Source organism: Papio anubis, chromosome 4 (genome assembly GCF_008728515.1).
Source record: "Papio anubis isolate 15944 chromosome 4, Panubis1.0, whole genome shotgun sequence".
Classification (NCBI taxonomy): Eukaryota; Metazoa; Chordata; class Mammalia; order Primates; family Cercopithecidae; genus Papio; species Papio anubis.
Window position 1 is genome coordinate 6,647,484 of NC_044979.1, and position 23,915 is coordinate 6,671,398.

Sequence of the window (23,915 nt, forward strand, 5' to 3'; positions counted from 1 at the left end):
GGCCAACATGGTGAAACCCTCTCTCTACTAACAATACAAAAATTAGCTGGGCGTGGTGGTACATGCCTGTAATTCCAGATACTTGGGAGACTGAAGCACAAGAATCACTTGAACCCAAAGAGGCTGCAGTGAGCTGAGACGGCACCACTGCACTCCAGCCTGAGTGACAGAGACTCTGTCTCAAAAAAAAAAAAAAAAAATCGCAAGAATATTTATATCAACTTATGCTCCTACCCTCAGAGGAGGAGAGTATCAGTATTTTCACACTCAAAACAGCAGGCAGTACTTATATTGTCTTATTTCCTAATTACATTCATTTGAAAAAATTCAGAAAAATAAAAAGCCATGACCTCACCATCCAAAGATCTCGAACATTATCATTTGGAGTGCATCATTCCAGACGAGTCTCTATACTTTTTTTTTTTTTTTTTTTTTTTTTTGAGATAGGGTCTCACTCTGTCACCCAGGCTGGAGTGCAGTGGCGCAATCATGGCTCACGTGTTCCTCCCACCTCAGCCTCTTGAGTCGCTGTGACTGCAGGCACGCACTACCACACCTGGCTAATTTTTAAAATTTTTTTGGAGCGAGAGAGTCTTGCTCGTTTGCCCAGGCTGATCTAGAAATCCTGACCTCAAGCCGTCCTCCCACCTCGGCCTCCCAAAGTGCTGGATTACAGGCATGAGCCACTGCATGTGGCCCACATTGTTCTTGAGGGAGTGTTTTGGCGTTTAGTTGTTTTTTCCTTGCTGGACATACTGTTTTTTATTTGCTTTGTTCACTTAACAATGGGTTTTGGACATCTTTCCATATCAGTATATCGATCCAATCATTTTCAAAGCTCTGTACATCATACTTTGCTTAACCCACTGCTATTGATGGGCATTTAAATTGTTTATATTTTTTCCTAAATCCTTATACACACAGCTTGGCCGTTACCCAATTATTTCCTTTAGATAAATAAAGAGATATACTTCTTGGTTAAAGGATGTTTACTTTTGTGAGTTTTCAACACGTTAATATGTACCACTAAAGGTAGAAAAAAGTGAGGCCAGTGACAAAGCAGGTCTTGAGCAGAATCATTTGATCTGCAAAACTCAGTTCTTGGACTTTTGATTTATATGAGGTAATGATTTACATTTTGCCTATTCTGGCAAAATCTGACATTTGTAATTTCAAATTCTTTCTAAAGTGAGACATTTCACTTAACTATACCTGTATTAGTATTTCAGTAACATAAAGCTCAGATTTCAGCTGTGATGGGAACTGCAAAATGGTATGATTCATGTGAATGCTAACAAATCATTCAAAATTTAGGAAGTTTGCATCTGTTTTATGTAGCTATGTTTAAATTATGAATATGGGTTAATATTTGGAGTATTCTTAGCCTAATGTATTATATTATATTGCATCTGAAGGCTTGAATTGACATGAATTAACCTATACATCTTTAAATATTTGCAAAATTATATTTTATATGAGTCAGTAATAAATGACCATATTACAATTCAGAAGCTGAAAAGTGTAAGGAGGGTTGCCATGGGAACCTTAATGTGATATTCCCTTGCTTTCATTTAAATTTCATTTTTAATATTGCATTAACATTTTTGCATTTAATGGATAGATATTTGAATTAATATTGAAGTGCTCTTTCTAATATAAATAAAATATAAGAAATGAAAATGTGATTTTTCTTCCAATGAACAAATGAACATATAATCCAAGATCTTGTAGAAATAACAGCACTTGAGTTTTAAATTATTGGATTCCATTCATTTATTTTGAAGTTTCTTAAAGGATCTTCTTTAAAGATTCAGAAATATTTATGGATAGTCACATAATTCATGCCTTTAACATTTCAAATATGATTCAGAATTTCCTGAAGGCTTTTTGGGGGTAATTCACTGTGCCAAAGTTGATTCTTCTGTATTTCTGACTGGCTGACCTCTCATGTCACTTCTACCTCTCCAAGCGCATATTGGGGTAATGATCATTTATAGGGTGATACGCTTAATCTTACTTAAAACAAAATACAGATTACCAAATACCGGTTTGTCTATTTAAATCTTCTATATAAAAATCTAACTTATGCCAGAGATAAATTATAGGGTATTACTTATGGATTCTTGCCTATAAGAAGTATTCATACATAAGGGTATATATGAATAGTGCACTGAAAACATAAATAGCTACAATGTGTGGACAACAGAATCTGATCGCAAGCAGCTCTTGGATGTCGGGAGCCTTGCTATCTTGCTGATGTGGCGTAGCCCACTGGATGTGCGACTGTGCAAGCTACTTAATCTCATGGATAAGACAAAGAGTCTGAATTAGGATCACTAGCTTCTTTTCTACTAAAGCATTCGCTAAATGAAATTTGGAAAATTATGTATCCCCTTACATGTTTTGACTTAACATTCAAACTTTCATTCGTAAGTATTTAATTTATGGCATATTCACATTTTAAAATAAAGCATTTATTTGAAATATCCAATAAAATCTACATATCACAGCAGTTTGATACCCACCATACTTTTTTTGTTTTGTTTTGTTTTATTTTTTGAGAAGGAGTCTCGCTTTGTCGCCCAGGCTAGAGTGCAGTGGTGCCATCTTGGCTCACTGCAACCTCCGCCTCCCAGGTTCAAGTGATTCGCCTGCCTCAGCCTCCCGAGTAGCTGGGACTACAGGCTTGCACCACCACGTCCAGCTAATTTTTGTGTTTTTTGGTAGAGACAGGGTTTCACCATGCTGCCCAGCCTGGTCTCGAAATCCTGACCTCAACTGATCTGCCCACCTTGGCCTCCCAAAGTGCTGGGATTACAGGCATGAGCCACCACGCCCGGCTGCACCATACATTTTCTAAAATACAAAAATAAAGCTCCATGATTCTACCTATGGGAGGTACCTGGAGTGGTCACATTCACAGAGACAGGAAGCAGAAGGGGGGGAGCAGGGGCTGGGGATGGTGCTGGAAACTGCAGAATGATGTGAACATACTTCACACACTGAGCTGTACACTTCTAAGTGGTGAATGTGGTAAATATTACATGTATTTTACCACAATGTTTTTACAATTAAAAATTAATTATAAAAGTAATGCTTGTACTTGTCAGAATTTTTACATAATTCCTAGTTTCATTCATTTCTATTCCATTCCTATTCCCCAAAGAGTTTTAATCTGATATAATTGTGCCTTTTATATTTGAAAGTCCTTTATTGACTTTGTTGGCCCAGTCACAGGTCTCTGTAACAAATATGTGCATTTAAATGTAAATTTTCTCCCCAGCCCAGGCAAGATAGCAAAACCTTGTCTCTATAAAAAAAATTTTAAAAAATTAGCTGGGCACAGTGGCACATACCTAGAGTCCCTGCTGATCAGGAGGCTGAGATGGGAGGATCACTTGAGCCCGGGAAGTCCAAGCTGCAGTGAGCTACGACTGCAACATTGCACTCCAGCCTGGGTGACAGAACCAAGACCTTGTGTCAAAAACAAAAAAAGAAAGGAACCATTTTCTCCCAGGACCTTAAGACTCCAAATACTAAGTAACTGAGTAATTGTAATAGCTACTAGGAGGACACAATTCATCAAAACAACCTAAATGTTTCAGATATTGATAAATAATGGGTAACAAAAAGCAAAATGTGTCAGAAACGTATTTCTTAATAAGATCTGTCAGTTAGGTCTAAATAGAGTAAGTACATAATAGGACTGAATGAATGAACATAATTAGCTGATCCGTAACCTCGGGAAGGAGACTTGCCTCAGTTCAAAAATAAATATGGATTTTAATATTCAACAAGCTAAAAGTTAATGAAACTGTAACATTAACACAAAACATTAACTTACCTTGAGTTTATGTTCCTTTCACTTATCTGTCAAAAGAAAACATGGACATTTTCACGCTTCTTCCTTGCAGTCGGTCAAAATATGCAACTGAGACACAAGTGAACGACCATAATCGTCAAGTTCTTTCCCATTATCAGGAACTCTGAAATTACAGAGAAAATGCATTTTGTAAGAAACTGGCATTCCCCAAAATGTTATCTACACATATTGAGTATTTTAATTATTGGATGGATAGATGCTTGAATGGATGGGTGGGTGGGTGGGGTGGATGGAATAGATAGCTGGGTGGCTGATAGATAAGTGATAGATAGATAGTAGATGATACAGATAGATGATAGATTGATACATAGATAATAGATAGATGATATAGATAGATTGATACATAGATGATAGATGATAGATACAGATAGATGACAGATTGATACATAGATGGTACAGATACATAGATTGATACATAGATGATAGGTAGATGATAGATAGATAATAGTTAGATATATAGATGATAGGTGCTCAGATGATAAATAGATGATAGACAGACAGAATCACCAAGCATGGCCATGTCATTGCCTGGATAAAGCCTCCACTGCCTTCAGTCATTTCCACTCACCCCTCTTTGCACACAGTATTCTCCCCATAAGCGATGCATTCTCAATAATCAGAGATACTAGGTCACTAAGGGAACTGTTCTTTTCTCCACTGGCCCACTGTATAAAGACAGCCCACCTTTAACCTATGAGAGGGGAAAACATGAAACTCTACTATGGCTTCATGGTTCTTTGATTCAAGGAATCCTCACAGACATCAGTGTTTTAAATTGATCCCCTTCTCCCTGCCACCCCTTATTTTTGGTGCTCAAAAGATTCCACCTCCAACAGCAGTGTGCCGTAATAAGGTCTGGTATGGGTGGGAAAAAGCCCTCTCGGGTAAAATGAGGATTTCCTGTGATGCTCCCATGCCCACCGATAGCTGTCAATAAGGAATTGAAGCAGTCGTGCCAGGCAAGGGCAAGGCAGTGAAGGGTTCGGATCCCTTGCAGATGAAAGTCTGGATCCCCTCAGCTGGTAAACGAGCCAGACCAGCCAAAATTTTGGCTGAAAGTGGGACAGCCTGGAATGGATGGTGAGAGGGAGATAACAGACACCAGTTACGGGCTGGGAGCCGCTATAGCGGCAGGGACTGGATCTGGGTATGCCTGGGAGATGGCCACGGCCACTACTGTTAACACTACGCTTTCATTTGTTCTTGTGGGGAAGCAGTGAGAGCACTCTTCTCCTGTGACAGCTGGATATCATAAGAGGAAGTGAGTAGACTGGAGTGGTACAAAGGGTTGACTGTCCCACCCAGTGTTTATGTGCCAACCAAAATTCACATGGCCACGCCCATTTCACGCCCTGCCTCTCCACACCGCAGTCTCTCAGCTTCCACACTGGACCAACATTGCATGGCTCACGTTCCTCCCTTGGTTGTAGAACCAGTCCTGCTTGCTGCCACCACTGCCCTGCAAATAAGGACTCTCGAAGACAATAAAAGCCAATGCCTGTGCCTGCCCACCGGTCATCCAGGGGCCCTACCTCCCCAATAGCTGCCCAGAGTGGCGAGGTGACACATCCTGAACGTTTAGGGGACTGATCTCCCTGTAGGGCTGACCTTAACTAAGGAGAGTCAGGAAAAGAAGACAAGAAGCGTGGAAGTCATTTTCTTCTTCCTGAATGCAGTGTTTCCTATGACGTCACTGCGGACACCCCATGAGACCAGGCAGTCAGTTGAGCGTGTTGAGATGCCATGACCCAGTCATGCAACCCTGTGGATCCGCCAACACACCTGGCTAATTTTTGTATTTTTAGTAGAGTCAGGGTTTCTCCATGTTGCCCGGGCTGGCTTTGAACTCCTGATCTTAGGTGATCTGCCCACATCAGCCTCCCAAAGTGCTGAAATTACAGGCATGAGCCACTGCACCCGGCCTATTTCTTTGCTTTTTCTCTTTAAAACTTGCTGTGTTTTGATGACCTTTACATATAGTCTTTGTACTAATGTCTAATTATTTTCATAAGGTAAATTCTTAGTATTGAAAATGCATTTCTAGAAGTTGTGCCAGTTTATATTCCTATACTGTATATGAAAACATTAGTTTCTTTATACACTTGCAAGCCACGAGTATTACCTCTCCTGGAAAATCTTGGTCATACTCCTGTGTTCAAAATGGCATCCATTTTGCTTTCCATTTCTTTGGTTAATAGCATTATCACATACAATTTTCAATGTGCATTGGCCATTTCTATTTGTTTTGTGAACTGTCTACAACATGGGTCTCTTTATCTTTTTTTATTTTTTATTTTTGAGACAGAGTCTCGCTCTGTCACCCAGGCTGGAGTGCAGTGGCATGATCTAGGCTCACTGCAAGCTCCACCTCCCAGGTTCATGCCATTCTCCTGCGTCAGCCTCCTGAGTAGCTGGGACTATAGGCGCCCGCCACCATGCTTGGCTAAGTTTTTGTATTTTTTTTAGAGGAGATGGGGTTTCACTGTGTTAGCCAGGATGGTCTCGATCTCCCGACCTCGTGATCTCCCTGCTTTGGCCTCCCAAAGTGCTGGGATTACAGGCGTGAGCCACCACCGCCGGCTGGGTCTGTTTATCTTTTCTTTTTCTTTTGAGATGGAGTCTCGCTCTGCTGCCCAGGCTGAGGCAGGAGAATGGCATCTCCTGCCATTTATAGGCGTTAGTCACCGAGCCTGGCGGTATCTTAGTATTTTTATCTCAATCTATCACTTGTCTTTGTTTATAGTATCCTGTTAATATGTTTTTCTACATAATTAGTATCATTTTGAGAAAAAATTATTACAGCAATTCTTCATTTATTCACAGTCATTCCTTTTAGAGAATTTTCTGGTCAAATGGGTATTAAACACTTCAAGACCCAGCTCAAATGTCCCTTTCGCCATGAAGTCTTCCCTGACTTCCTCTAACTCAAGCACCACTTAATCCATCATCCATCCCGTGTTCCCACGTGCACACTTAGCACTTCATTCACACTTTGTTGTATGAAATATGTTTACCAAGATATTTACCCTATTATAAGCTTTTTGAAAGCAGGAACAATATCTCATTTCTATGAATACAACCCAGGACCCTACACAGAGCCTATATTCAATACAAGGGCTTGATTTGTTCTTTAATTACCAATGCTTTTAAATTTTTGAATACTTTTGAGAGAAATATTTCTGGATTATGTGTTTGCATACTTTTTTTTTTTTTTTTTTTTTTGAGACAGGGTCTCACTCTTTTGTCCAGGCTGGAATGCAGTGGTGCAATCATGGCTCACTGCAGCCTTAGCCTCCAGGGCTGAGGTGAACCTCCCACCTCAGCCTCCAGAGTAGCTGGGACTACAAGCGCATGCCCCCATGTCCAGCTAAGTTTTTTTTTTTTCTCTTTTTGAGACAGAGTCTCGCTCTGTCACCCAGGCTGGATTGCAGTAGTATGATTTCAGCTCACTGCAACCTCTGCCTCCCGGGTTCAAGCGATTCCCCAGCCTCAGCCTCACGAGTAGCTGGGATTATAGGTACCTGCACTACACCTGGCTCATTTTTGTATTTTTAGTAGAGATGGGGTTTCACCATGTTGGCCAGGCTGGTTTCAAACTCCTCACCTCAGATGATCTGCCCACCTCGGCTTCCCAAATTGCTGGGATTACAGGTGTGAGCCACCGCGCCAGCCTTGTCTGGCTAATTTTTTAATTTTTTGAAAAGATGAGGTTTCACCATGTTGCCCAGGCTGCTCTCAAACTCCTGGACTCAAGCGATCCACACGCCTCAGCCTCCCAAAGTGCTGATATTACAGGCATGAACCCCCTCGCCTGGCTTATTTACATACTTTTTTTTTGAAACGGAGTCTCATTCTGTTGCCCAGGCTGGAATGCTATGGTGCTATCTTGGCTCACTGTAACCTTCACCTCCTGGGTTCAAGCGATTCTCCTGCCTCAGCCTCCTAAATAGCTGGGATTATAGGCGTATGCCACTAAGCCCGGCTAATTTTTGTATTTTTAGTAGAGATGGGATTTCACAGTGCATACTTGTCAAGTAGAGTTTACTGAAAAACAATTTATAATTTTTAGTAATTGACACGAACATATAAAGATGATGGATAGGATTCTGCTATAAGATGCTGGTTTACAAGGCTATAGGCTATAACTAAAAGGGCCTAGATGCTTATAGATTATGTATTTCTTTATAATGGCATATCTCTGCTGCTATATGACTATGGCTAGCATTCTCCAGATAAGTAAAATTATTAGGATTAAATCTAAAACTGGACTTAAATACGCTTTAAGTTTATAACTAGATTGGCTCTCAACTGGGTTCCAGGTCATTGAGGCTGCATGTAGGTGACCTCTGCAGCCATTACCGTTCACTGGAATATTGTTTTTGCCCTACTTCTCTGAGTCTGGTCATTACTTCAACTGTTTCCTGAAACTGCACAGGATGAGTGCCTCTCCTGACCATGTTCTTCTCTAGCTGGTCCAGTGTCATCTTCATCGTAAAGATCTGCATACTATTCTAATATGATGCTGGACCTTCACCATTGCCTTTTGAGGGCCTCCTCTCAATGTCAGAGAAATTATTCAAAACTTGGAAGGAGGCACACAAGATTCCTAAGCAATACAGTTTGGGTATTTGTCCCTGCCCAGATCTCATGTTGAAATGCGATCCTCAGTGTTGGAGGTGGGGATTGGAGGGAGGTGTTGGGATCATGGCGGTGGATCCTTCATGAATGGCTTGGGCTAGCCCCTTGGTGGTAAGTGAGCTTGTGCCCTGAGCTCACAGGAGACCTGGTCATTTGAGAGCATGTGGCACCTCCCCGCTTCTCTCTCTTGTTCCTGCTTCCCCATGTGATGTGCCCACTTTCCTTTCTTCTTCTACCTTGACTGGAAGTTTCCTGAGGCCTCCCCAGAAGCAGAAGCCGCTATGCTTCCTATGCAGTCTGCAGCTCCCTGAGCCAATTAACCTAGTTTCTCATCAATTACCCAGTCTCAGGTCCTTCTTTACAGCAGTCCAAGGACAGCCTAATAGTCTAGGTGTTCTTTCAGTGCACCGCTAGGCTTGTTCCTTTCACTGACTGTCTAATAACTGGCTTGACAACTCTGTAGGTGCAGAGGTTAACCTGTAGGTTCTTGTCCAGTTAGAGATGGAAGTAATTTCCTCCCACTGGGAAAGAGAACCCCAAAGGTTGTGGCTTGTGGCCCTGTATGACATTAAATAGTTTTATATCTAACCTACTGATCATATAAAGAATCTAACATTTCAGCCAGGCACAGTGGCTCACTCCTGTAATCCCAGCACTTTGGGAGGCTAAGGTGGGTGGATCACAAGGTCAGAAGTTTGAGACCAGCCTGGCCACGATGGTGAAACCCCATCTCTACTAAAAATACAAAAGTTAGCCAGATGTGGTGGTGGGTGCCTGTAATCCCAGCTACTTGGGAGGCTGACGCAGAGAATTGCTTGAACCTGGGAGGCGGAGGTTGCAGTGAGCTGAGATGGCACCACTGCACTCCAGCCTGGGTGACAGAGTGAGACGGTAAAAAAAAAAAAAAACTAACATTTATTTATTACATTGGTATAAATACCTACCTACTCAAATTCCTATTTGAACTAGTCTTTTACCATTCCCTTATTAACTAATAAATTCAATAGAATGTTTGACCACATGTTCATTTTATATCTATTTCTTGTTGTTTTGAGACAGGGTCTCACTCTGTTGCCTGTGCTGGAATACAAAGGCATGATCACAGCTCACTGCAGCCACAACCTCCTGGACCCAGTGGTCCTCCCACCTCAGTGTCCAGAGCAGCTGGGACTATACGCATGTGCCAACACACTTGCTAATTTTTTTTTTTTTTTAAATCTTTTGTAGAGGTGGGGTCTCGCCATGTTTTCCAGGCTGGTCTTGAACTCCTGGGCTCAAATGATACACCCACCTCAGGCTCCCAAAGTGCTAGGATTACAGGAATGAGCCACCACGCCCAGCCTCATTTTATATTTGTATGAGATCATGTTTTTCATCTTTTGAAAGTGATTTTTTAGTCTACTGTTAGAGACCTCTTCTTTTAAATTTAGCTTTCAAGTAGGTTAGGTTGCTTGAGAAACAAAAAATCATGCTGCTGCTACTACTATAAAAGCCAACTGGCAATCATATCCCAGACTTCTTTCCCTCTTCCGCTGTTGCATACTTTCTCTTCTTGTAACCTAGAAAATATAGGCTAGAGAGCTTCACCAGATAGTTCTTTCAGTTAATCCATCTGCCTGCAATATTTATGAAGCCCCGTGTGTGAAGAGCACGGCCTGGAGTGCATAGTAAACACGTAATTAAAGCGGTGGGGGAGAGGTTGCTGTATAGCTTCATGTTATTGTTTTCAACTAGAATTGTGCTTGGCCAAAGGAGAAGGGGAAAAAAATCCTTAAGAATAATAAAACGAAGTTAATACATTAGCATTTTGGCCAAGTAAGTGGACAAAGCTCCCTGCCATGTTAGCTAAGTTATCATGTGACATCGTTGTGTCCCCATCTCAATCTCCTGTCGAACTGGAGGAGGGACCTGGTGGGAGGTGATTGGATCATGGGGGACAGATTTCCCCCTTGCTGGGTTTTTTGTTTGTTTGTTTTTGAGACAGAGTTTCGCTCTTGTTGCCCAGGCTGGAGTGCAATGGCACAATCTCGGTTCACCCGCAACCTCCGCCTCCCAGGTTCAAGCGATTCTCCTGCCTCCGCCTCCTGAGTAGCTGGGATTACAGGCACCCGCCACCACACCCAGCTAATTTTGTATTTTTAGTAGAGATAGGGTTTCTCCATGTTGGTCAGGCCGGTCTCGAACTCCCGACCTCAGGTGATCCGCCCACCTCAGCCTCCCAAAGTGCTGGGATTACAGGCGTGAGTCATCGCACCTGGCCTCCCCCTTGCCTTTCTCATGATAGTGAGTGAGTTCTCATGAGATCTGATGGTTTAAAAGTGTGTGGTGGCCAGGCACAGTGGCTCACGTCTGTAGTCCCAGCACTTTGGGAGGCTGGGGTGGGCGGATCATTTGAGGTCAGGAGTCCGAGACCAGCCTGGCCAACATGGTGAAACCTTTTCTCTACTAAAAATACAAAAATATAAAAATACAAAAATACAAAAATTAGCCAGGCCTGGTGGCACACATCTGTAGCCCCAGCTACTTGGAAGGCTGAGGTGTGAGAACTGCTTGAGCTCAGGAGGCAGAGGTTGCAGTAAACTGAGATCATGCCACTATACTCCAGCCTGGGAGACACAGCGAGACCCTTTTTCCAAAAGAAATAAGAAATTAAGCCGGGCGCGGTGGCTCAAGCCTGTAATTCCAGCACTTTGGGAGGCCGAGACGGGCAGATCATGGGGTCAGGAGATCGAGACCAGCCTGGCTAACACGGTGAAACCCCGTCTCTACTAAAAAATACAAAAAACTAGCCGGGGGACGTGGCGGGCGCCTGTAGCCCCAGCTACTCGGGAGGCTGAGGCAGGAGAATGGCATAAACCCGGGAGGCGGAGCTTGCAGTGAGCTGAGATCCGGCCACTGCACTCCAGCCTGGGCGGCAGAGCGAGACTCCGTCTCAAAAAAAAAAAAAAAAAAATTAAAAAAAAAATAATAATAAATAAATAAATAAAAATAAGTCCGGGCCTGGTGGCTCACTCCTGTAATCCCAGCACTTAGAGAGGCCAAGGCAGGCAGATCACCTGAGGTCAGGCGTTTGAGACCAGCCTGGCCAACATGGTGAAACCCCATCTGTACTAAAAATACAAAAATTAGCCAGGCGTGGTGGCACGTACCTATAATCCCAGCTACTGGGGAGGCTGAGACAGAAGAATCGCTTGAACCCAGGAGGCAGAGTTTGCAGTGAGCCGAGATGGCACCATTGCACTCCAGTCTGGGCAACAAGAGTAAGACTCCATCTCAAAAGCAAAACAAAACAAAACAAAAACCTTTTTTCCTCGTAAATTATCTAATCTCAGGTAGTTCTTTATAGCAGTATGAGAACAGACTAATCCATCACCCAAAACGATCACTTTCTTTACAGGATGGCTAATACCCTAGTATAACAGATTTGGACTTTAGAATCAGACCTCAGATAAGGGAAGGTCATCAGAAAACCTTTCTTTTGCGAAAAGCATCACGAGTACCATGTCTGAGGGAGAGTATGTCACTCAAGGCGGCCACTGAGTCTATCATTTTGCTCCACCTAGGTTGAGCTTCAAGGCCCAGCTCAAATCCTACATGTTCTGTGATGCTTTCCTGATCATCCTGGGCCAGAGTTGGCTTCTGACTTGTCTGTATCCTTCATTTAAGACTTATATTTTTATGTGCATGTACTTTTTCTCCCAGCCCAGACTGTAAATCCCTGGAAAACAAATTCTGTATCCTCTGCTTGGATATCTTCCCCAGTGTTTGTTATACAGTAGGCACTCAATAATGAATGCCTGTTGGTTGGTTCATGTGAGCTGGTTACTCCTGGCCAGTATTGGTAGAAAAGAAACTATAGTCTGACCATTTTGAAAGATAATCAAATTCATTGGTAAATGATATAATTTCTTTCTCTGGATAATCTTGAAGCAATTAGTACAGTCCTCTGTATAGCATTTTTTCAGCCATCCACACCCATTATTATTGTTTTCTTTATACAGTATTGTCTTAAAATTGAAATTGCATTTACTTAGCAGACAGCTTCTGAAACTATTCTTAAATCGTCAATGTCGTATTTAAATTTGATTCATCTAATGAAGAACAGAGTGCGCACAGAATAAGAACACATATAATAGGATGTATTTTACATTTGGCTGAATGAAACATTGAGTAAAGCAACATGCCTCATTTCTCATGGTAGCTACTCGTGTTAGAATCTAAAAAAGTCTCATTAGAGTGTTAGTGTAGAGACTAACCTTAGCCTAGGGTAATAGCTAGATTATTTCCTCATTTGAGGACAGTCTGTCTCTATCACAAAAACTGAGGTTTCATTAAAATATATATATGTGTGTGTGTGTGTGTGTGTGTGTGTGTGTGTATATATGTTCTTTGGCCAGGCATAGTGGCTCACGCCTGTAGTCCCAGCAATTTGAGAGGCCGAGGCAGGAGGACTGCTGGAGCCCAGGAGTTTGAGATCAGCCTGAGCAGTATGGTAAAACCTCGTCCCTACACAAAATAAAAAATTAGCCAGGCATGGTAGCACACACCTGTGATCTCAGCTACTTGGAGTCTGAAGGATGGCTTGAGCCCAGGAGGTCAAGTCTGCAGTGAGCCAAGATTGTGCCACTGCACTCCAGCCTGGGTGACAGAGCAAGACCCTGTCTCCAAAAATGAATAATTTAATTAAATAATATAAAAATATTCTTCATAACATATGTCTTAGTACTTTGCTTACAGGACTTATTAAATACTCCTTGACTGAGTCTTGAAGACCAGCTGTGAGCTAACACAGGGACAGATAGCATAAGGAACCACTTTACTCTATGCCATCATGAGCCTGTTCCAAGTACTTCCCAAGTCCAAGTGCATTTTAGAGTGACTCTATTATAGAGTCCTAAGTAAGGCAAGACCATTAGGACACAAAACGGTAAAACTCTTGTTTTCTACTAGTGCTTCTCAAACTTCATGTGAATACAAATTACCAGGTGACCTCATTAAATGCAGACTTTGATTCAGTATCTGGGGCGAGGCCTAAGATTCCACATTTCTTTTCTTCTTCTTTTTTTTTTTTAAGATGGAGTTTTGTTCTGTCACCCAGGCTGGAGTGCAATGGGGCGATCTTGGCTCACTGTAACCTCCACCTCCCATGTTCAAGCAATTCTCCCATCTCAGCCTCCCAAGTAGCTGGGACTATAAGCACCCGCCACCACGCCCAGCTAATTTTTCCACACCCAGCTAATTTTTGTATTTTTAGTAGAGACAGGGGTTTCACCATGTTGGCCAGACTGGTCTCGAACTCCTGACCTCAGGTGAGCCACTCACCTTGGCCTCCCAAAGTGCTGGGATTACAGGCACGAGCCACCACCCTGGCCGAGATTCCACATCTCTTTTTTTTTTTTTTTTTTGAGACAGAGCCTCGCTGTGTCCCCCAGGTTGGAGTGCAGTGGCATGATCTCGACTCACTGCCAGCTCCGCCTCCCAGGTTCACACTATTCTCCTGCCTCAGCCTCCCGAGTAGCTGGGACTACAGGTGCCTGCTACCACGCCCAACTAATTTTTCGTATTTTTAGTAGAGACGGGGTTTCACCGTGTTAACCAGGATGGTCTCGATCTCCTGACCTCGTGATCTGCCTGCCTCAGCCTCCCAAAGTGCTGGGGTTACAGGTGTGAGCCACCGCGTCCGGCTGAGATTCCACATTTCTAACAGGCTCCCAGGTGTCGCTGAAGTTGGCCTGGGATTGCACTTTGAGAATTCTTGCCTTAGAGAATCTGGGATTCTCAGACCTCTCAGGATTGCCCTAGATCTACCCTATTCCCGAAGCTCTTTTTCTCTTTCTCCTCTTCATGCTCTGGCGCATGAGGCTATTGGGCCTGCTCCCTACCAGGCATCCCTGTTACTTCCCCAACACAAAATAGAACTCAGCCCCTTCCTTTCCAATAATAATTTCTTTGTGATGAAAAAACAGGACAAGATTAGGAAGTGACATGTTACATGCTCCACAGACGTGAACTCACTACATTGGAGATTATTCCAGCCAACAAATATTGGGACTTTTACATTACAGGCAAGGATTTACCTGTGGGCCTCGGTGGCATTTCACAGCAGTTATAAAGATGAAACACCTGGCTGAAATTCTATCCCACTATATACATACATATATATATATATATATTATTTTTTTTTGATGGAGTCTTGCTCTGTCACCCAGGCTGAAATGCAGTGGTGTGATCTTGACTCATTGCAACCTCCGCCTCCTGGGTTCAAGCAATTCTCCTGCCTCAGCCTCCCGAGTAGCTGGGACTACAGGTACCTGCCACCACACCCAGCTAATTTTTTATTTTCAGTAGAGACAGGGTTTTACCATGTTGGTGAGGCTGGTCTCAAACTCCTGACCTCAGGTGATCCACCTGCCTCAGCCTCCCAAAATGCTGGGATTACAGGCGTAAGCCACCACGCCTGGCCTAATTATTATTATTATGTTTTAAACAGAGTCTTGCTCTGTTATCTATATTATCTAGGCTGGAGTGCAGTGGCCTAAGCTCAGCTCACTGCATCCTCTGCCTCCTAGGCTTGAGTGATCTTCCCACCTCAGCCTCCCAAGTAGCTGGGACCACAGTCATGCACTACCATGCCAGGCTAATTTTTAAATTTTCTGTAGAGACAGGGTTTTGCTATGTTATCCAGACTGGTCTCAAACTCCTGAGCTCAAGCCATCTACCTGCCTTGGCCTCCCAAATCCCAGCTCACCTGCTGGGATTATAGGTGTGAGCCACTGCTCCCAGCCTGAGAACTATTTCAATAATAATTATCTAAAGGATAAAACTGGGACACTCATAGAAATATACATAAAATAAACACATGTCAAATATTTTACTAAACTCACGGCTTCATGAGAGAACCAATAAGATGTTATAACTGGTTCAAAGAGAAGTCAAATAACACACATATACAGGCAGTCAAGAATGCAGAAATAAATTTCCTAACAGTGCAAAACTGGTTAGTATCCCACAAGGCAATAATCAATTGCATCTCCACCACCAAAAAAGTTCATTTCCATTTCTCTGGACAAGTTATTTGTATTTCTACCTTTTTTTTTTTTTTAACAATTTATAAAGTTATTAAATAATTCAAGTAAAAAAAAAGCCTGAGATACAAAAAAAAAAAAAAAAAAATTAAGAAAAAAGAAAAAGAAAGCCTGAGATAACCTTGGAGGATGTGTTAGGCTGTACACCCATTTTAGAGTGTCACATTTTTGCTGGCTGTCTAATCCTTCTTCCTTTGTCACTGTTCCCCCCATGAAAGTGGCAATCTAGGAAACAAAATTTGGTCTTCCTCTAAAATAGGTTCATTTTGGACATGCCACAGGCAAGGAAGAGATAACTTCAAGGTCTTTCTACTTCAGGGCCATTCACAAGCTTCCACCTTCCAAATATTCATTGTCCAAGACAAAGCTTCTCCTAGTTTCATATGTATCTTCCACGGCTCCACTTCTCTCCAGTTACTACTATGTGTAGTTAAGGATGATTTGTCATGTAAACAATTGCAAGATACTACATATGCATTATTTTGTAATCTACCCCTCCCAGCACCAAACAACCTTCTGAGAACAGTGTCCTCTTTTAATATTTGACAATCTGAGATTCAGAGATTATGCTCTCTATCCAAGAACATAAACAAATGAGTTTAGTTAAAATCAAAAATACAGGGCCAGACGCGGTGACTCATGCCTGGAATCCCAGCACTTTGGGAGGCCGAGGCGGGCGGATCACCTGAGGTCAGGAGTTCGAGACCAGCCTGACCAACATGGAGAAACCCCACCTCTATCAAAAATACAAAATTAGGCAGGCGTGGTGGCGCATGCCTGTAATCACAGCTACTCAGGAGGCTGAGGCAGGAGAATCACTTGAACTCGGGAGGCAGAGGTTGCAGTGAGCTGAGATCATGCCATTGCACTCCCGCCTGGGCAAGAAGAGTGACTCCATTTCAAAAAAAAAAAAAATCAAAAATAGATCTGTTTTGGTCTAGGACCCTCCCTCCCAGAAGAACTTGGTGGTTGTCTTAGTCTATTTGGGCTACTACAGCAAAATGCCATAAACTAGGTGGCTTACAAACAACAGAAATTTATTTCTCACAGTTCTGGAGCCTGGGAAGTCCAAGATCAAGGAACTGGCAGGTTGGATATCTGGTGAGGGCCTGCTTCCTGGTCCACAGATGGAGCCTTCTCGTTGTAACCTCACATGGTGGAAGGGGCAAGGCTGTTCTCTGGGTTCTCCTTAAAAAGGCACCAGTGGCCAGGCACAGTGGCTCACGCCTGTAATCCCAGAACTTTGGGAGGCCGAGGTGGGTGAATCACGAGGTCCAGAGTTTGAGACCAGCCTGACCAACATGGTGAAACTCCGCCTCTACTAAAAATATGAAAATTATCCGGACGTGGTGGCATGCACCTGTAATCCCAGCTACTCAGGAGGCTGAGGCAGGAGAATCGCTTGAACTCGGGAGGTGGAGGTTGAGGTGAGCTGAGATCGTACCACTGCACTCCAGCCTGGGCTACAGAGTGAGACTCCGTCTCAAAAAAAAAAAAAAAAAGGCACCAATTGCATTCAGGAGGGCTCCACCCTCGTGACCTAATCACCTCCCAACACCCCCACCTCCAAATACTATAACATTAGGACTTAGGATTTAACATTCAAATTTGGAGGTGGTCACAAACATCTAGTCTGTAGCAGCGGTCCACTCTGACTGGACACAAACTTCCGGGCTAGACGTAAGCATTGTTTGCCAACATATGGCCTGTGTTGGTTCTACCCAAGTGGCCATTCTGAGTTCTGTTACTGAGACAATTTCCAGAAGCACACACCCAAAGAGGCTACTTCACTACATTTCCAGTGTCAGTGCAGGGTGGACACTGCAGCCAGATTCCGCCCTCTTGGCTCCTCTCAGACTCACCTCGTGTACTTACTATTTCTGAAGTAAACGAGAAGCAAATTTCACTCACCCAGAAGCATCTGAAGGGCTTGATCCTGTGTGAAGTGAGATTTGTAGGGAAGCTGAGCCCCTCACATCCCAGCTCTAAATAGACAGTGGATGTTACATCTATATATACTATTCAATATACATACTATCAAATATGTATACTATATATACTATCAAAGTACATATATAATATACACTATATACCAAATATATATATCTATATATACTATCAAATATATACTATATACCAAATATATATATACTATCAAATATATACGGCCGGGTATGGTGGCTCAAGCCTGTAATCCCAGCACTTTGGGAGGCCGAGACGGGCGGATCACGAGGTCAGGAGATCGAGACCATCCTGGCTAACACGGTGAAACCCCGTCTCTACTAAAAAATACAAAAAACTAGCCGGGCGAGGTGGCGGGCGCCTGTAGTCCCAGCTACTCGGGAGGCTGAGGCAGGAGAATGGCGTGAACCCGGGAGGAGGAGCTTGCAGTGAGCCGAGATCCGGCCACTGCACTCCAGCCTGGGTGACAGAGCGAGACTCCGTCTCAAAAAAAAAAAATATATATATATATATACACATACACATACACTATATACCAAATATATATACTATCAAATATATACCATATATATCTATATATACTATCAAACATATACTATCAAAGTATATATAATATATACTATATATCAAATATATATCTATATATACTATCAAAATATACTATTTTGTCTTCTGCAGTTTGAGTAAATATATTTTTGGAAGGTATTCATCTAATCATTTGTCCATCTATGTCATTACTCTATCCATCCATTTATTTACTTTCTATACATCTATACTGAAAATAATAATCCCATAAACTGAATTAACCAAATTACATTTAGATTTTTGCATTTTATTTAAGGCTGATTTTAAGAGACACTTTCAAGGAGAGGTGACCAGGGTGTTTAGAGGTTCAGAAACTTCCTCATCTGAAGAAAAGCTGAAGGTTAACTAACTTTAAAAAGACAATAATAAAGAGAGAATTGATGCCTGGCCTCAAATATTTGACAAATTGTTTAATACAATATGGATTAGATAATTTATATACTTTCAGACTGTTATTAATTGGAGGCATAGTTCAGGTCAAAATGAACTCTTCACAATTCAAACTACCTAGGATCAAATCTGTTGCCTGGGGCCGAGCGCAATGGCTCATGCCTGTAATCACAGCACTTTGGGAGGACATTGTGGGCTGATCACTTGAGGTCAGGAGTTCAGGACCAGCCTGGACAATATGACAAAACCCCGTCTCTACTAAAAATACAAAAATACAAAAAAAAATTAGGGCGTGATGGCTCACGCTTGTAATCCCAGCACTTTGGGAGGCTGAGGCAGGCGGATCACGATGTCAAGAGATCGAGACCATCCTGGACACCATGGTAAAACCCCGTTTCTACTAAAAACATAAAAATTAGCTGGGCATGGTGGTGTGTGCCTGTAGTCCCAGCTACTCGGGAGGCTGAGGCAGAAGAATCGCTTGAACCAGGAAGATGGAGGTTGCAGTGAGCCAAGATGGCACCAGTGCAGACCAGCCTGGCGACAGAGCAAGACTCCATCTCAAAAAAAAAAAAAAAAAATGCCAGGCATGGTGGCATGCACCTGTAGTCCCAGCTACTCGGGAGACTGAGGCACGAGACTTGCTTGAATCTGGGAAGCAGAGGTTGCAGGGTTGCAGTGAGCCGAGATCGCACTACTGCACTCCAGCCTGGGTGACGGAGCCGAGATTCTGTCCCCCCCCAAAAAATCAGTTGCTTGCATAGAAAGTCATGAACCTTTTTTTTTTGTTTTTTTTTTTTTTCTGAGACAGAGTTTTACTCTTGTTGCCCAGGCTGCCGTGAAATGGCACGATTTCAGCTGACTGCAACCTCCGCCTCCTGGGTTCAAGAGATTCTCCTGCCTCAGTCTTCCAAGTAGCTGGGATTATAGGCATGCACCACCACGCCCAGCTAATTTTGTATTTTTCGTAGAGACAGGGTTTCACCATGTTGGTCAGGCCTGTCTCAAACTCCTGACCTCAGGTGATCCACCCGCCTCAGCCTCCCAAAGTGTTGGGATTACAGGCGTGGGCCACTGCGCCTGCCCAGAAGTCATGAGTCATTCTGTCACCAGCAGAAATGAAAGGATTTTGTGTCTAGGATGTTTCGGTATGTCTTCATGGATTGGGAAGTTGACCTCACTGACATTAGATAACGTCCAAATATTATAAGATACAATTTGTCTTACACAGAACATGAGATTGAAAAATAAATCCAATCCATTGAGAAGATTTCTGGAATAAGGCGGTGAGAAGATCTGCAGACCCTCTTTCTAATGAAACAACTTTAACTGGTGAAAATTACTTTTGAAAAAACCACTATTTAAAGTCTTGGCCCGCACCTGGCACGGTGGCTCACGTCGGCCTGCCAAAGACTCCAAACAGCATCCCTATCTGCCACCGACACCTCAAGCACCACTGCATCTGTTGGGTCATATGGCCCAAGTGGCAGATCCAATGGTGCCTGCCTCCAGCAGCCTGGACCTGCTGCAGAGCCTCCTGTTCTGGACCCCACTCAAAACTGCTGGCCTTTTGGATCACTTAATAAGTGGGCCGGAGTAACACACCCAAAGGAGGCATGTGTTGTCTCCAAATCCACACAGGCCCGCTGGGTGTCATGCCCTTTCTTGGCAGAAGGAGGGACCAAATGCAGCAAATTAACCTTCACCTAAAAGCAGTCTCTGGACAGGCCCACACCACTGGACCCCTAGACATTTCACTGCCGTAGGCGGTCCCTGAATTTTAGTCAGATTGATTTCCCATGCTCTGGCACTCAAATGTCTCACCAATGAGTCCAGTGTGTTTGCTACATCTCACTCCTGGGTCCAGTCGGCACAATGTCATCCATCTAGTGGACAGGTGACATCTTGCGGAAGAGAACAGCGATCCAGATCTCTGCAAACAGTGGAGTTCGATTTCCATCCGCCCCCATCCCAGCCATCCTGCTGCCTTGGCGACCGCTCCTCCCCAAGGTGCCGCAGGGGCCTCTCTCCTACTCCCCACACCCCCATTTCTGAGTAGCCACAGGGGCTGGAGGCTTGTTTTTACGGGGTAGAAAGTTGCTGGTAGGCGAAGACTGTCTGAGGCAGGAGGGCAGGATGACGCCAGTGCGTGGCAGAGACCAGCCAGACAAGACCAGGGAGCCGGCGTCCCGCTGACACGTGTTTTCCCTGGGGACAGGACTCCCCCGACTGCCTCCTTGCCCGGCCCTGGAGTTCTAGCTTGGGGGAGGAGTGGCAGGAAACGAGGGTGGGAAGGCCTGAGCCCTTCGGTTTGGGGTCTGCCGCCTGTCAAGAAGCGGGGATTATCGAGACCATCCTGGCTAACACGGTGAAACCCCGTCTCTACTGAAAAATACAAAAAACTAGCTGGGCGAGGTGGCGGGCGCCTGTAGTCCCAGCTACTCGGGAGGCTGAGGCAGGAGAATGGCAGGAACCCGGGAGGCAGAGCTTGCAGTGAGCCGAGATCCGGCCACTGCACTCCAGCCTGGGCCTTGCCTGCGCACCTTAAGGTTCAGCTGCGCGATTCCGCACTGCTGCCTGAGAGCCGGATTGCCTTTTGTGACCTCTTTTTTAAGGAAGGAGTCATGGTTGCCAAGAAGGATGTGGCCACATGCTTAAGACCCGGAGCTGGCGGACAGGGGTGTGCCTAATCTTCACATCATGAAGGCCACGCAGTCTCTCAAATCCCGAGGCTACCTGAAGGAACAGTTTGCCTGGAGACATTTCTACTGGTACCTTTACCAATGAGGGTATCCAGTACCTCCGTGATTGCCTCCATCTGACCCCGGAGATTGTGCCTGCCACCCTACACACCACAGCCGTCCAGACATTGGCAGACCTCGGCCTAAAGGTCTGGAGGGTAAACGACCTGCAAGACTCACAAGAAGGGAAGCCAACAGAGATACCTACAGACGGAGCGCTGTGCCCCCTGGCACCCACAAGAAAGACAAAAGCTGGGGCTGGGTCAGCAACCAAATCCCAGTTGAGAGGTGGATTTGGTCGTGGACGTGCTCAGCCGCGTCAGTAAAATCGGAGAGGATTATTTAGCATTGAATAAACTTACAGTCAGAAAAACTTTTTAAAAACCTCTGAAAACAAGATTATGACACAAAGCCAAGCGTGGATATATCCCTGACATAGGACACTGAAGGTATATTGCTGGCCTTGCCGGCTGAAGGCAAATTGCTTCTGGTGGGCCTTACGGACAGGAATGGAGAAAAAGGCATTTGCCTAATCAATGGCTGCACACCAGGTACCAGGAGACGATTAATTTACTCAAGCAATGAAACCACATCTGGTGCAGCAGCTGCAATTAGAGTCACCACTTGGTTAAGCTCGCGATAATCCACTCTCATTCTCTAAGATGCATCTGTCTTCTGCACAGGCCAAATGGGAGAGTTGAATGGGGATGTGGTGGGAATCACCACCCCTGCGTCTTTCAAGTCCTTGATGGTGGCACTCATCTCCACAGTCCCTCCAGGGATGTGATATTGTTTTTGATTTACTATTTTTCTAGGTAGAAGCAGCTTTAATGGCTTCCATTTGGCCTTTCTCACCGTAATAGCCCTCACCCTACCAGTTGGGGCCAATGTGGGGATTCTGCCAGCTGCTGAGTATGTCTACACCAATTATGTATTCTGGCACCGGGGAAATGACCGCAGGATGCGTCCAGGACCCACTGAAGTTGGACCTGAGCTAAAACTCCATTCATTACCTGAGCTCCGTAAGCCCCTACTTTAACTGGAGGACCCCAATGATGTTTTGGGTCCCCTGGAATCAGCGTCAGCCCAGAGCCAGTGTCCAGTAGTCCCCGAAAGATCTGATCATTCCCCTCTCCCCAGTGCAGTTACCCTGGTAAAAGGCTGGAGGTCTCCTTGGGGAAGGATGGGAGAAGTATTAACCATATAAATTGTCGGTAGTGTAGTGGGGTCCTTCCTCAAGGGGACCCGGCCTCCCCTTCATTCCAGGGTTCTGAGTCTATAGACTGGTTCAAGTCTGGAATTTGATTGAGGGACCGTGATTCTCTGTTTTTATAACTCAAAATTAGTCTTTTTTCCACTCGACCGCAACAAAAGACTAATTTGAGTACAAATTAAGTAAGAATGCAATAGGCTGCCTATCAATTTCACTTCTAGGAACACTGTGATTAATTAGCCAATGCCAGAGCTCTACACCAGCCAGACTACTCTGATTGCTGCTTTGCCTCTGCTGTCCATTATGGTAACTACACCCATTATGGTAACAAACTTGCCTTTGACAGTTGAGTGCTGCCACTTGGCCCCTGCCACTTCAGGATCCAGTTATTCCCATTGCATTTAAACTTTCGGATTGAGTGACTGCAGTTCCCACTGTAAGATCTGACACACAGAGAAGAGCCATCACAGAGCTCTTCAAGGATGCAGGCGCTCCCCTCACAAATCTGTTTCACAAAGCACTGGTCAGGGGTATGTCTTCTGAGCCTCCCAGCAGGGATGAGTAGATCTAAAGTGACTAATCCACTCCACCATCCCAATCTCCCTAAGCCCTTGGATCCCTTCCTCTACATTAAACCAAAGGAGATCAGGCACTTCCAGCTTGTTCACAGTGGGCCATCTTTTGACCCACATTTCAGCTAACCAGCAAATAAACTATTAGAACCTTTTTTTTTTTTTTAACTCCCTGAGCTACAACATTAAATGCAGAATCCCTGCTTAGTGGGCCCATACCGAAAAATTCAGCCTGATCCAACTTTACATTCCTTCCACCACTATCCCACACCCTTGATATTATTCCCATGCCTGCTCTCCAGATTGCTGCTTATAGAAATTAGAAAACTCCAGCAGTTCTTTTCAAGTGTAGTACACCTTGTCATGGGTCACACTCTGAACATCACCTCTAGAGGCCGGCCCACGGGACTTTAGTTAGAGGTCTAGAAACAAACAGGGGTGTCGGGTAGGTCCTGAGGAGAATCAGCATTGTCTTGACCCCAGCTTCATCAGGGTCTTCCCACATATTCCCATTCCAAGTTGCAGCGTCCCGTTCTTTTCCAATCAATGCCCTCACTTTAACAGTAGACACCTGCTGGGCATGGTGGTGGCTCACGCCTGTAATCCCAGCACTTTGGGAGGCTGAGGTGGGTGGATCACCTGAGGTCGGGAGTTCTAGACCAGCCTGGCCAACATGGTGAAACCCCATCTCTACTAAAAATACAAAAATTAGCTGGGCACGGTGGCACACACCTGTAGTCCCAGCTACTCGTGAGGCTGAGGCAGGAGAATCACTTGAACCTGGGAGGTGGAGGTTGCAGTGAGCCAAGATTGTACCACTGCACTCCAGCCTGGGTGGTAGAACAA

General features: G+C 44.2%; 1 long non-coding RNA gene across 1 annotated transcript; it reads right to left on the reverse strand.

The window, feature by feature from the left end:
• Positions 1-3,627: 3,627 nt before the first annotated feature.
• On the reverse strand, positions 3,628-20,981 carry LOC116274446. Its single transcript, XR_004183080.1, has 3 exons — positions 20,368-20,981; positions 17,518-17,542; positions 3,628-3,986 (listed from the first exon to the last, which is right to left on the reverse strand). It is a non-coding gene; the product is annotated as an uncharacterized LOC116274446 (long non-coding RNA).
• Positions 20,982-23,915: the final 2,934 nt, after the last annotated feature.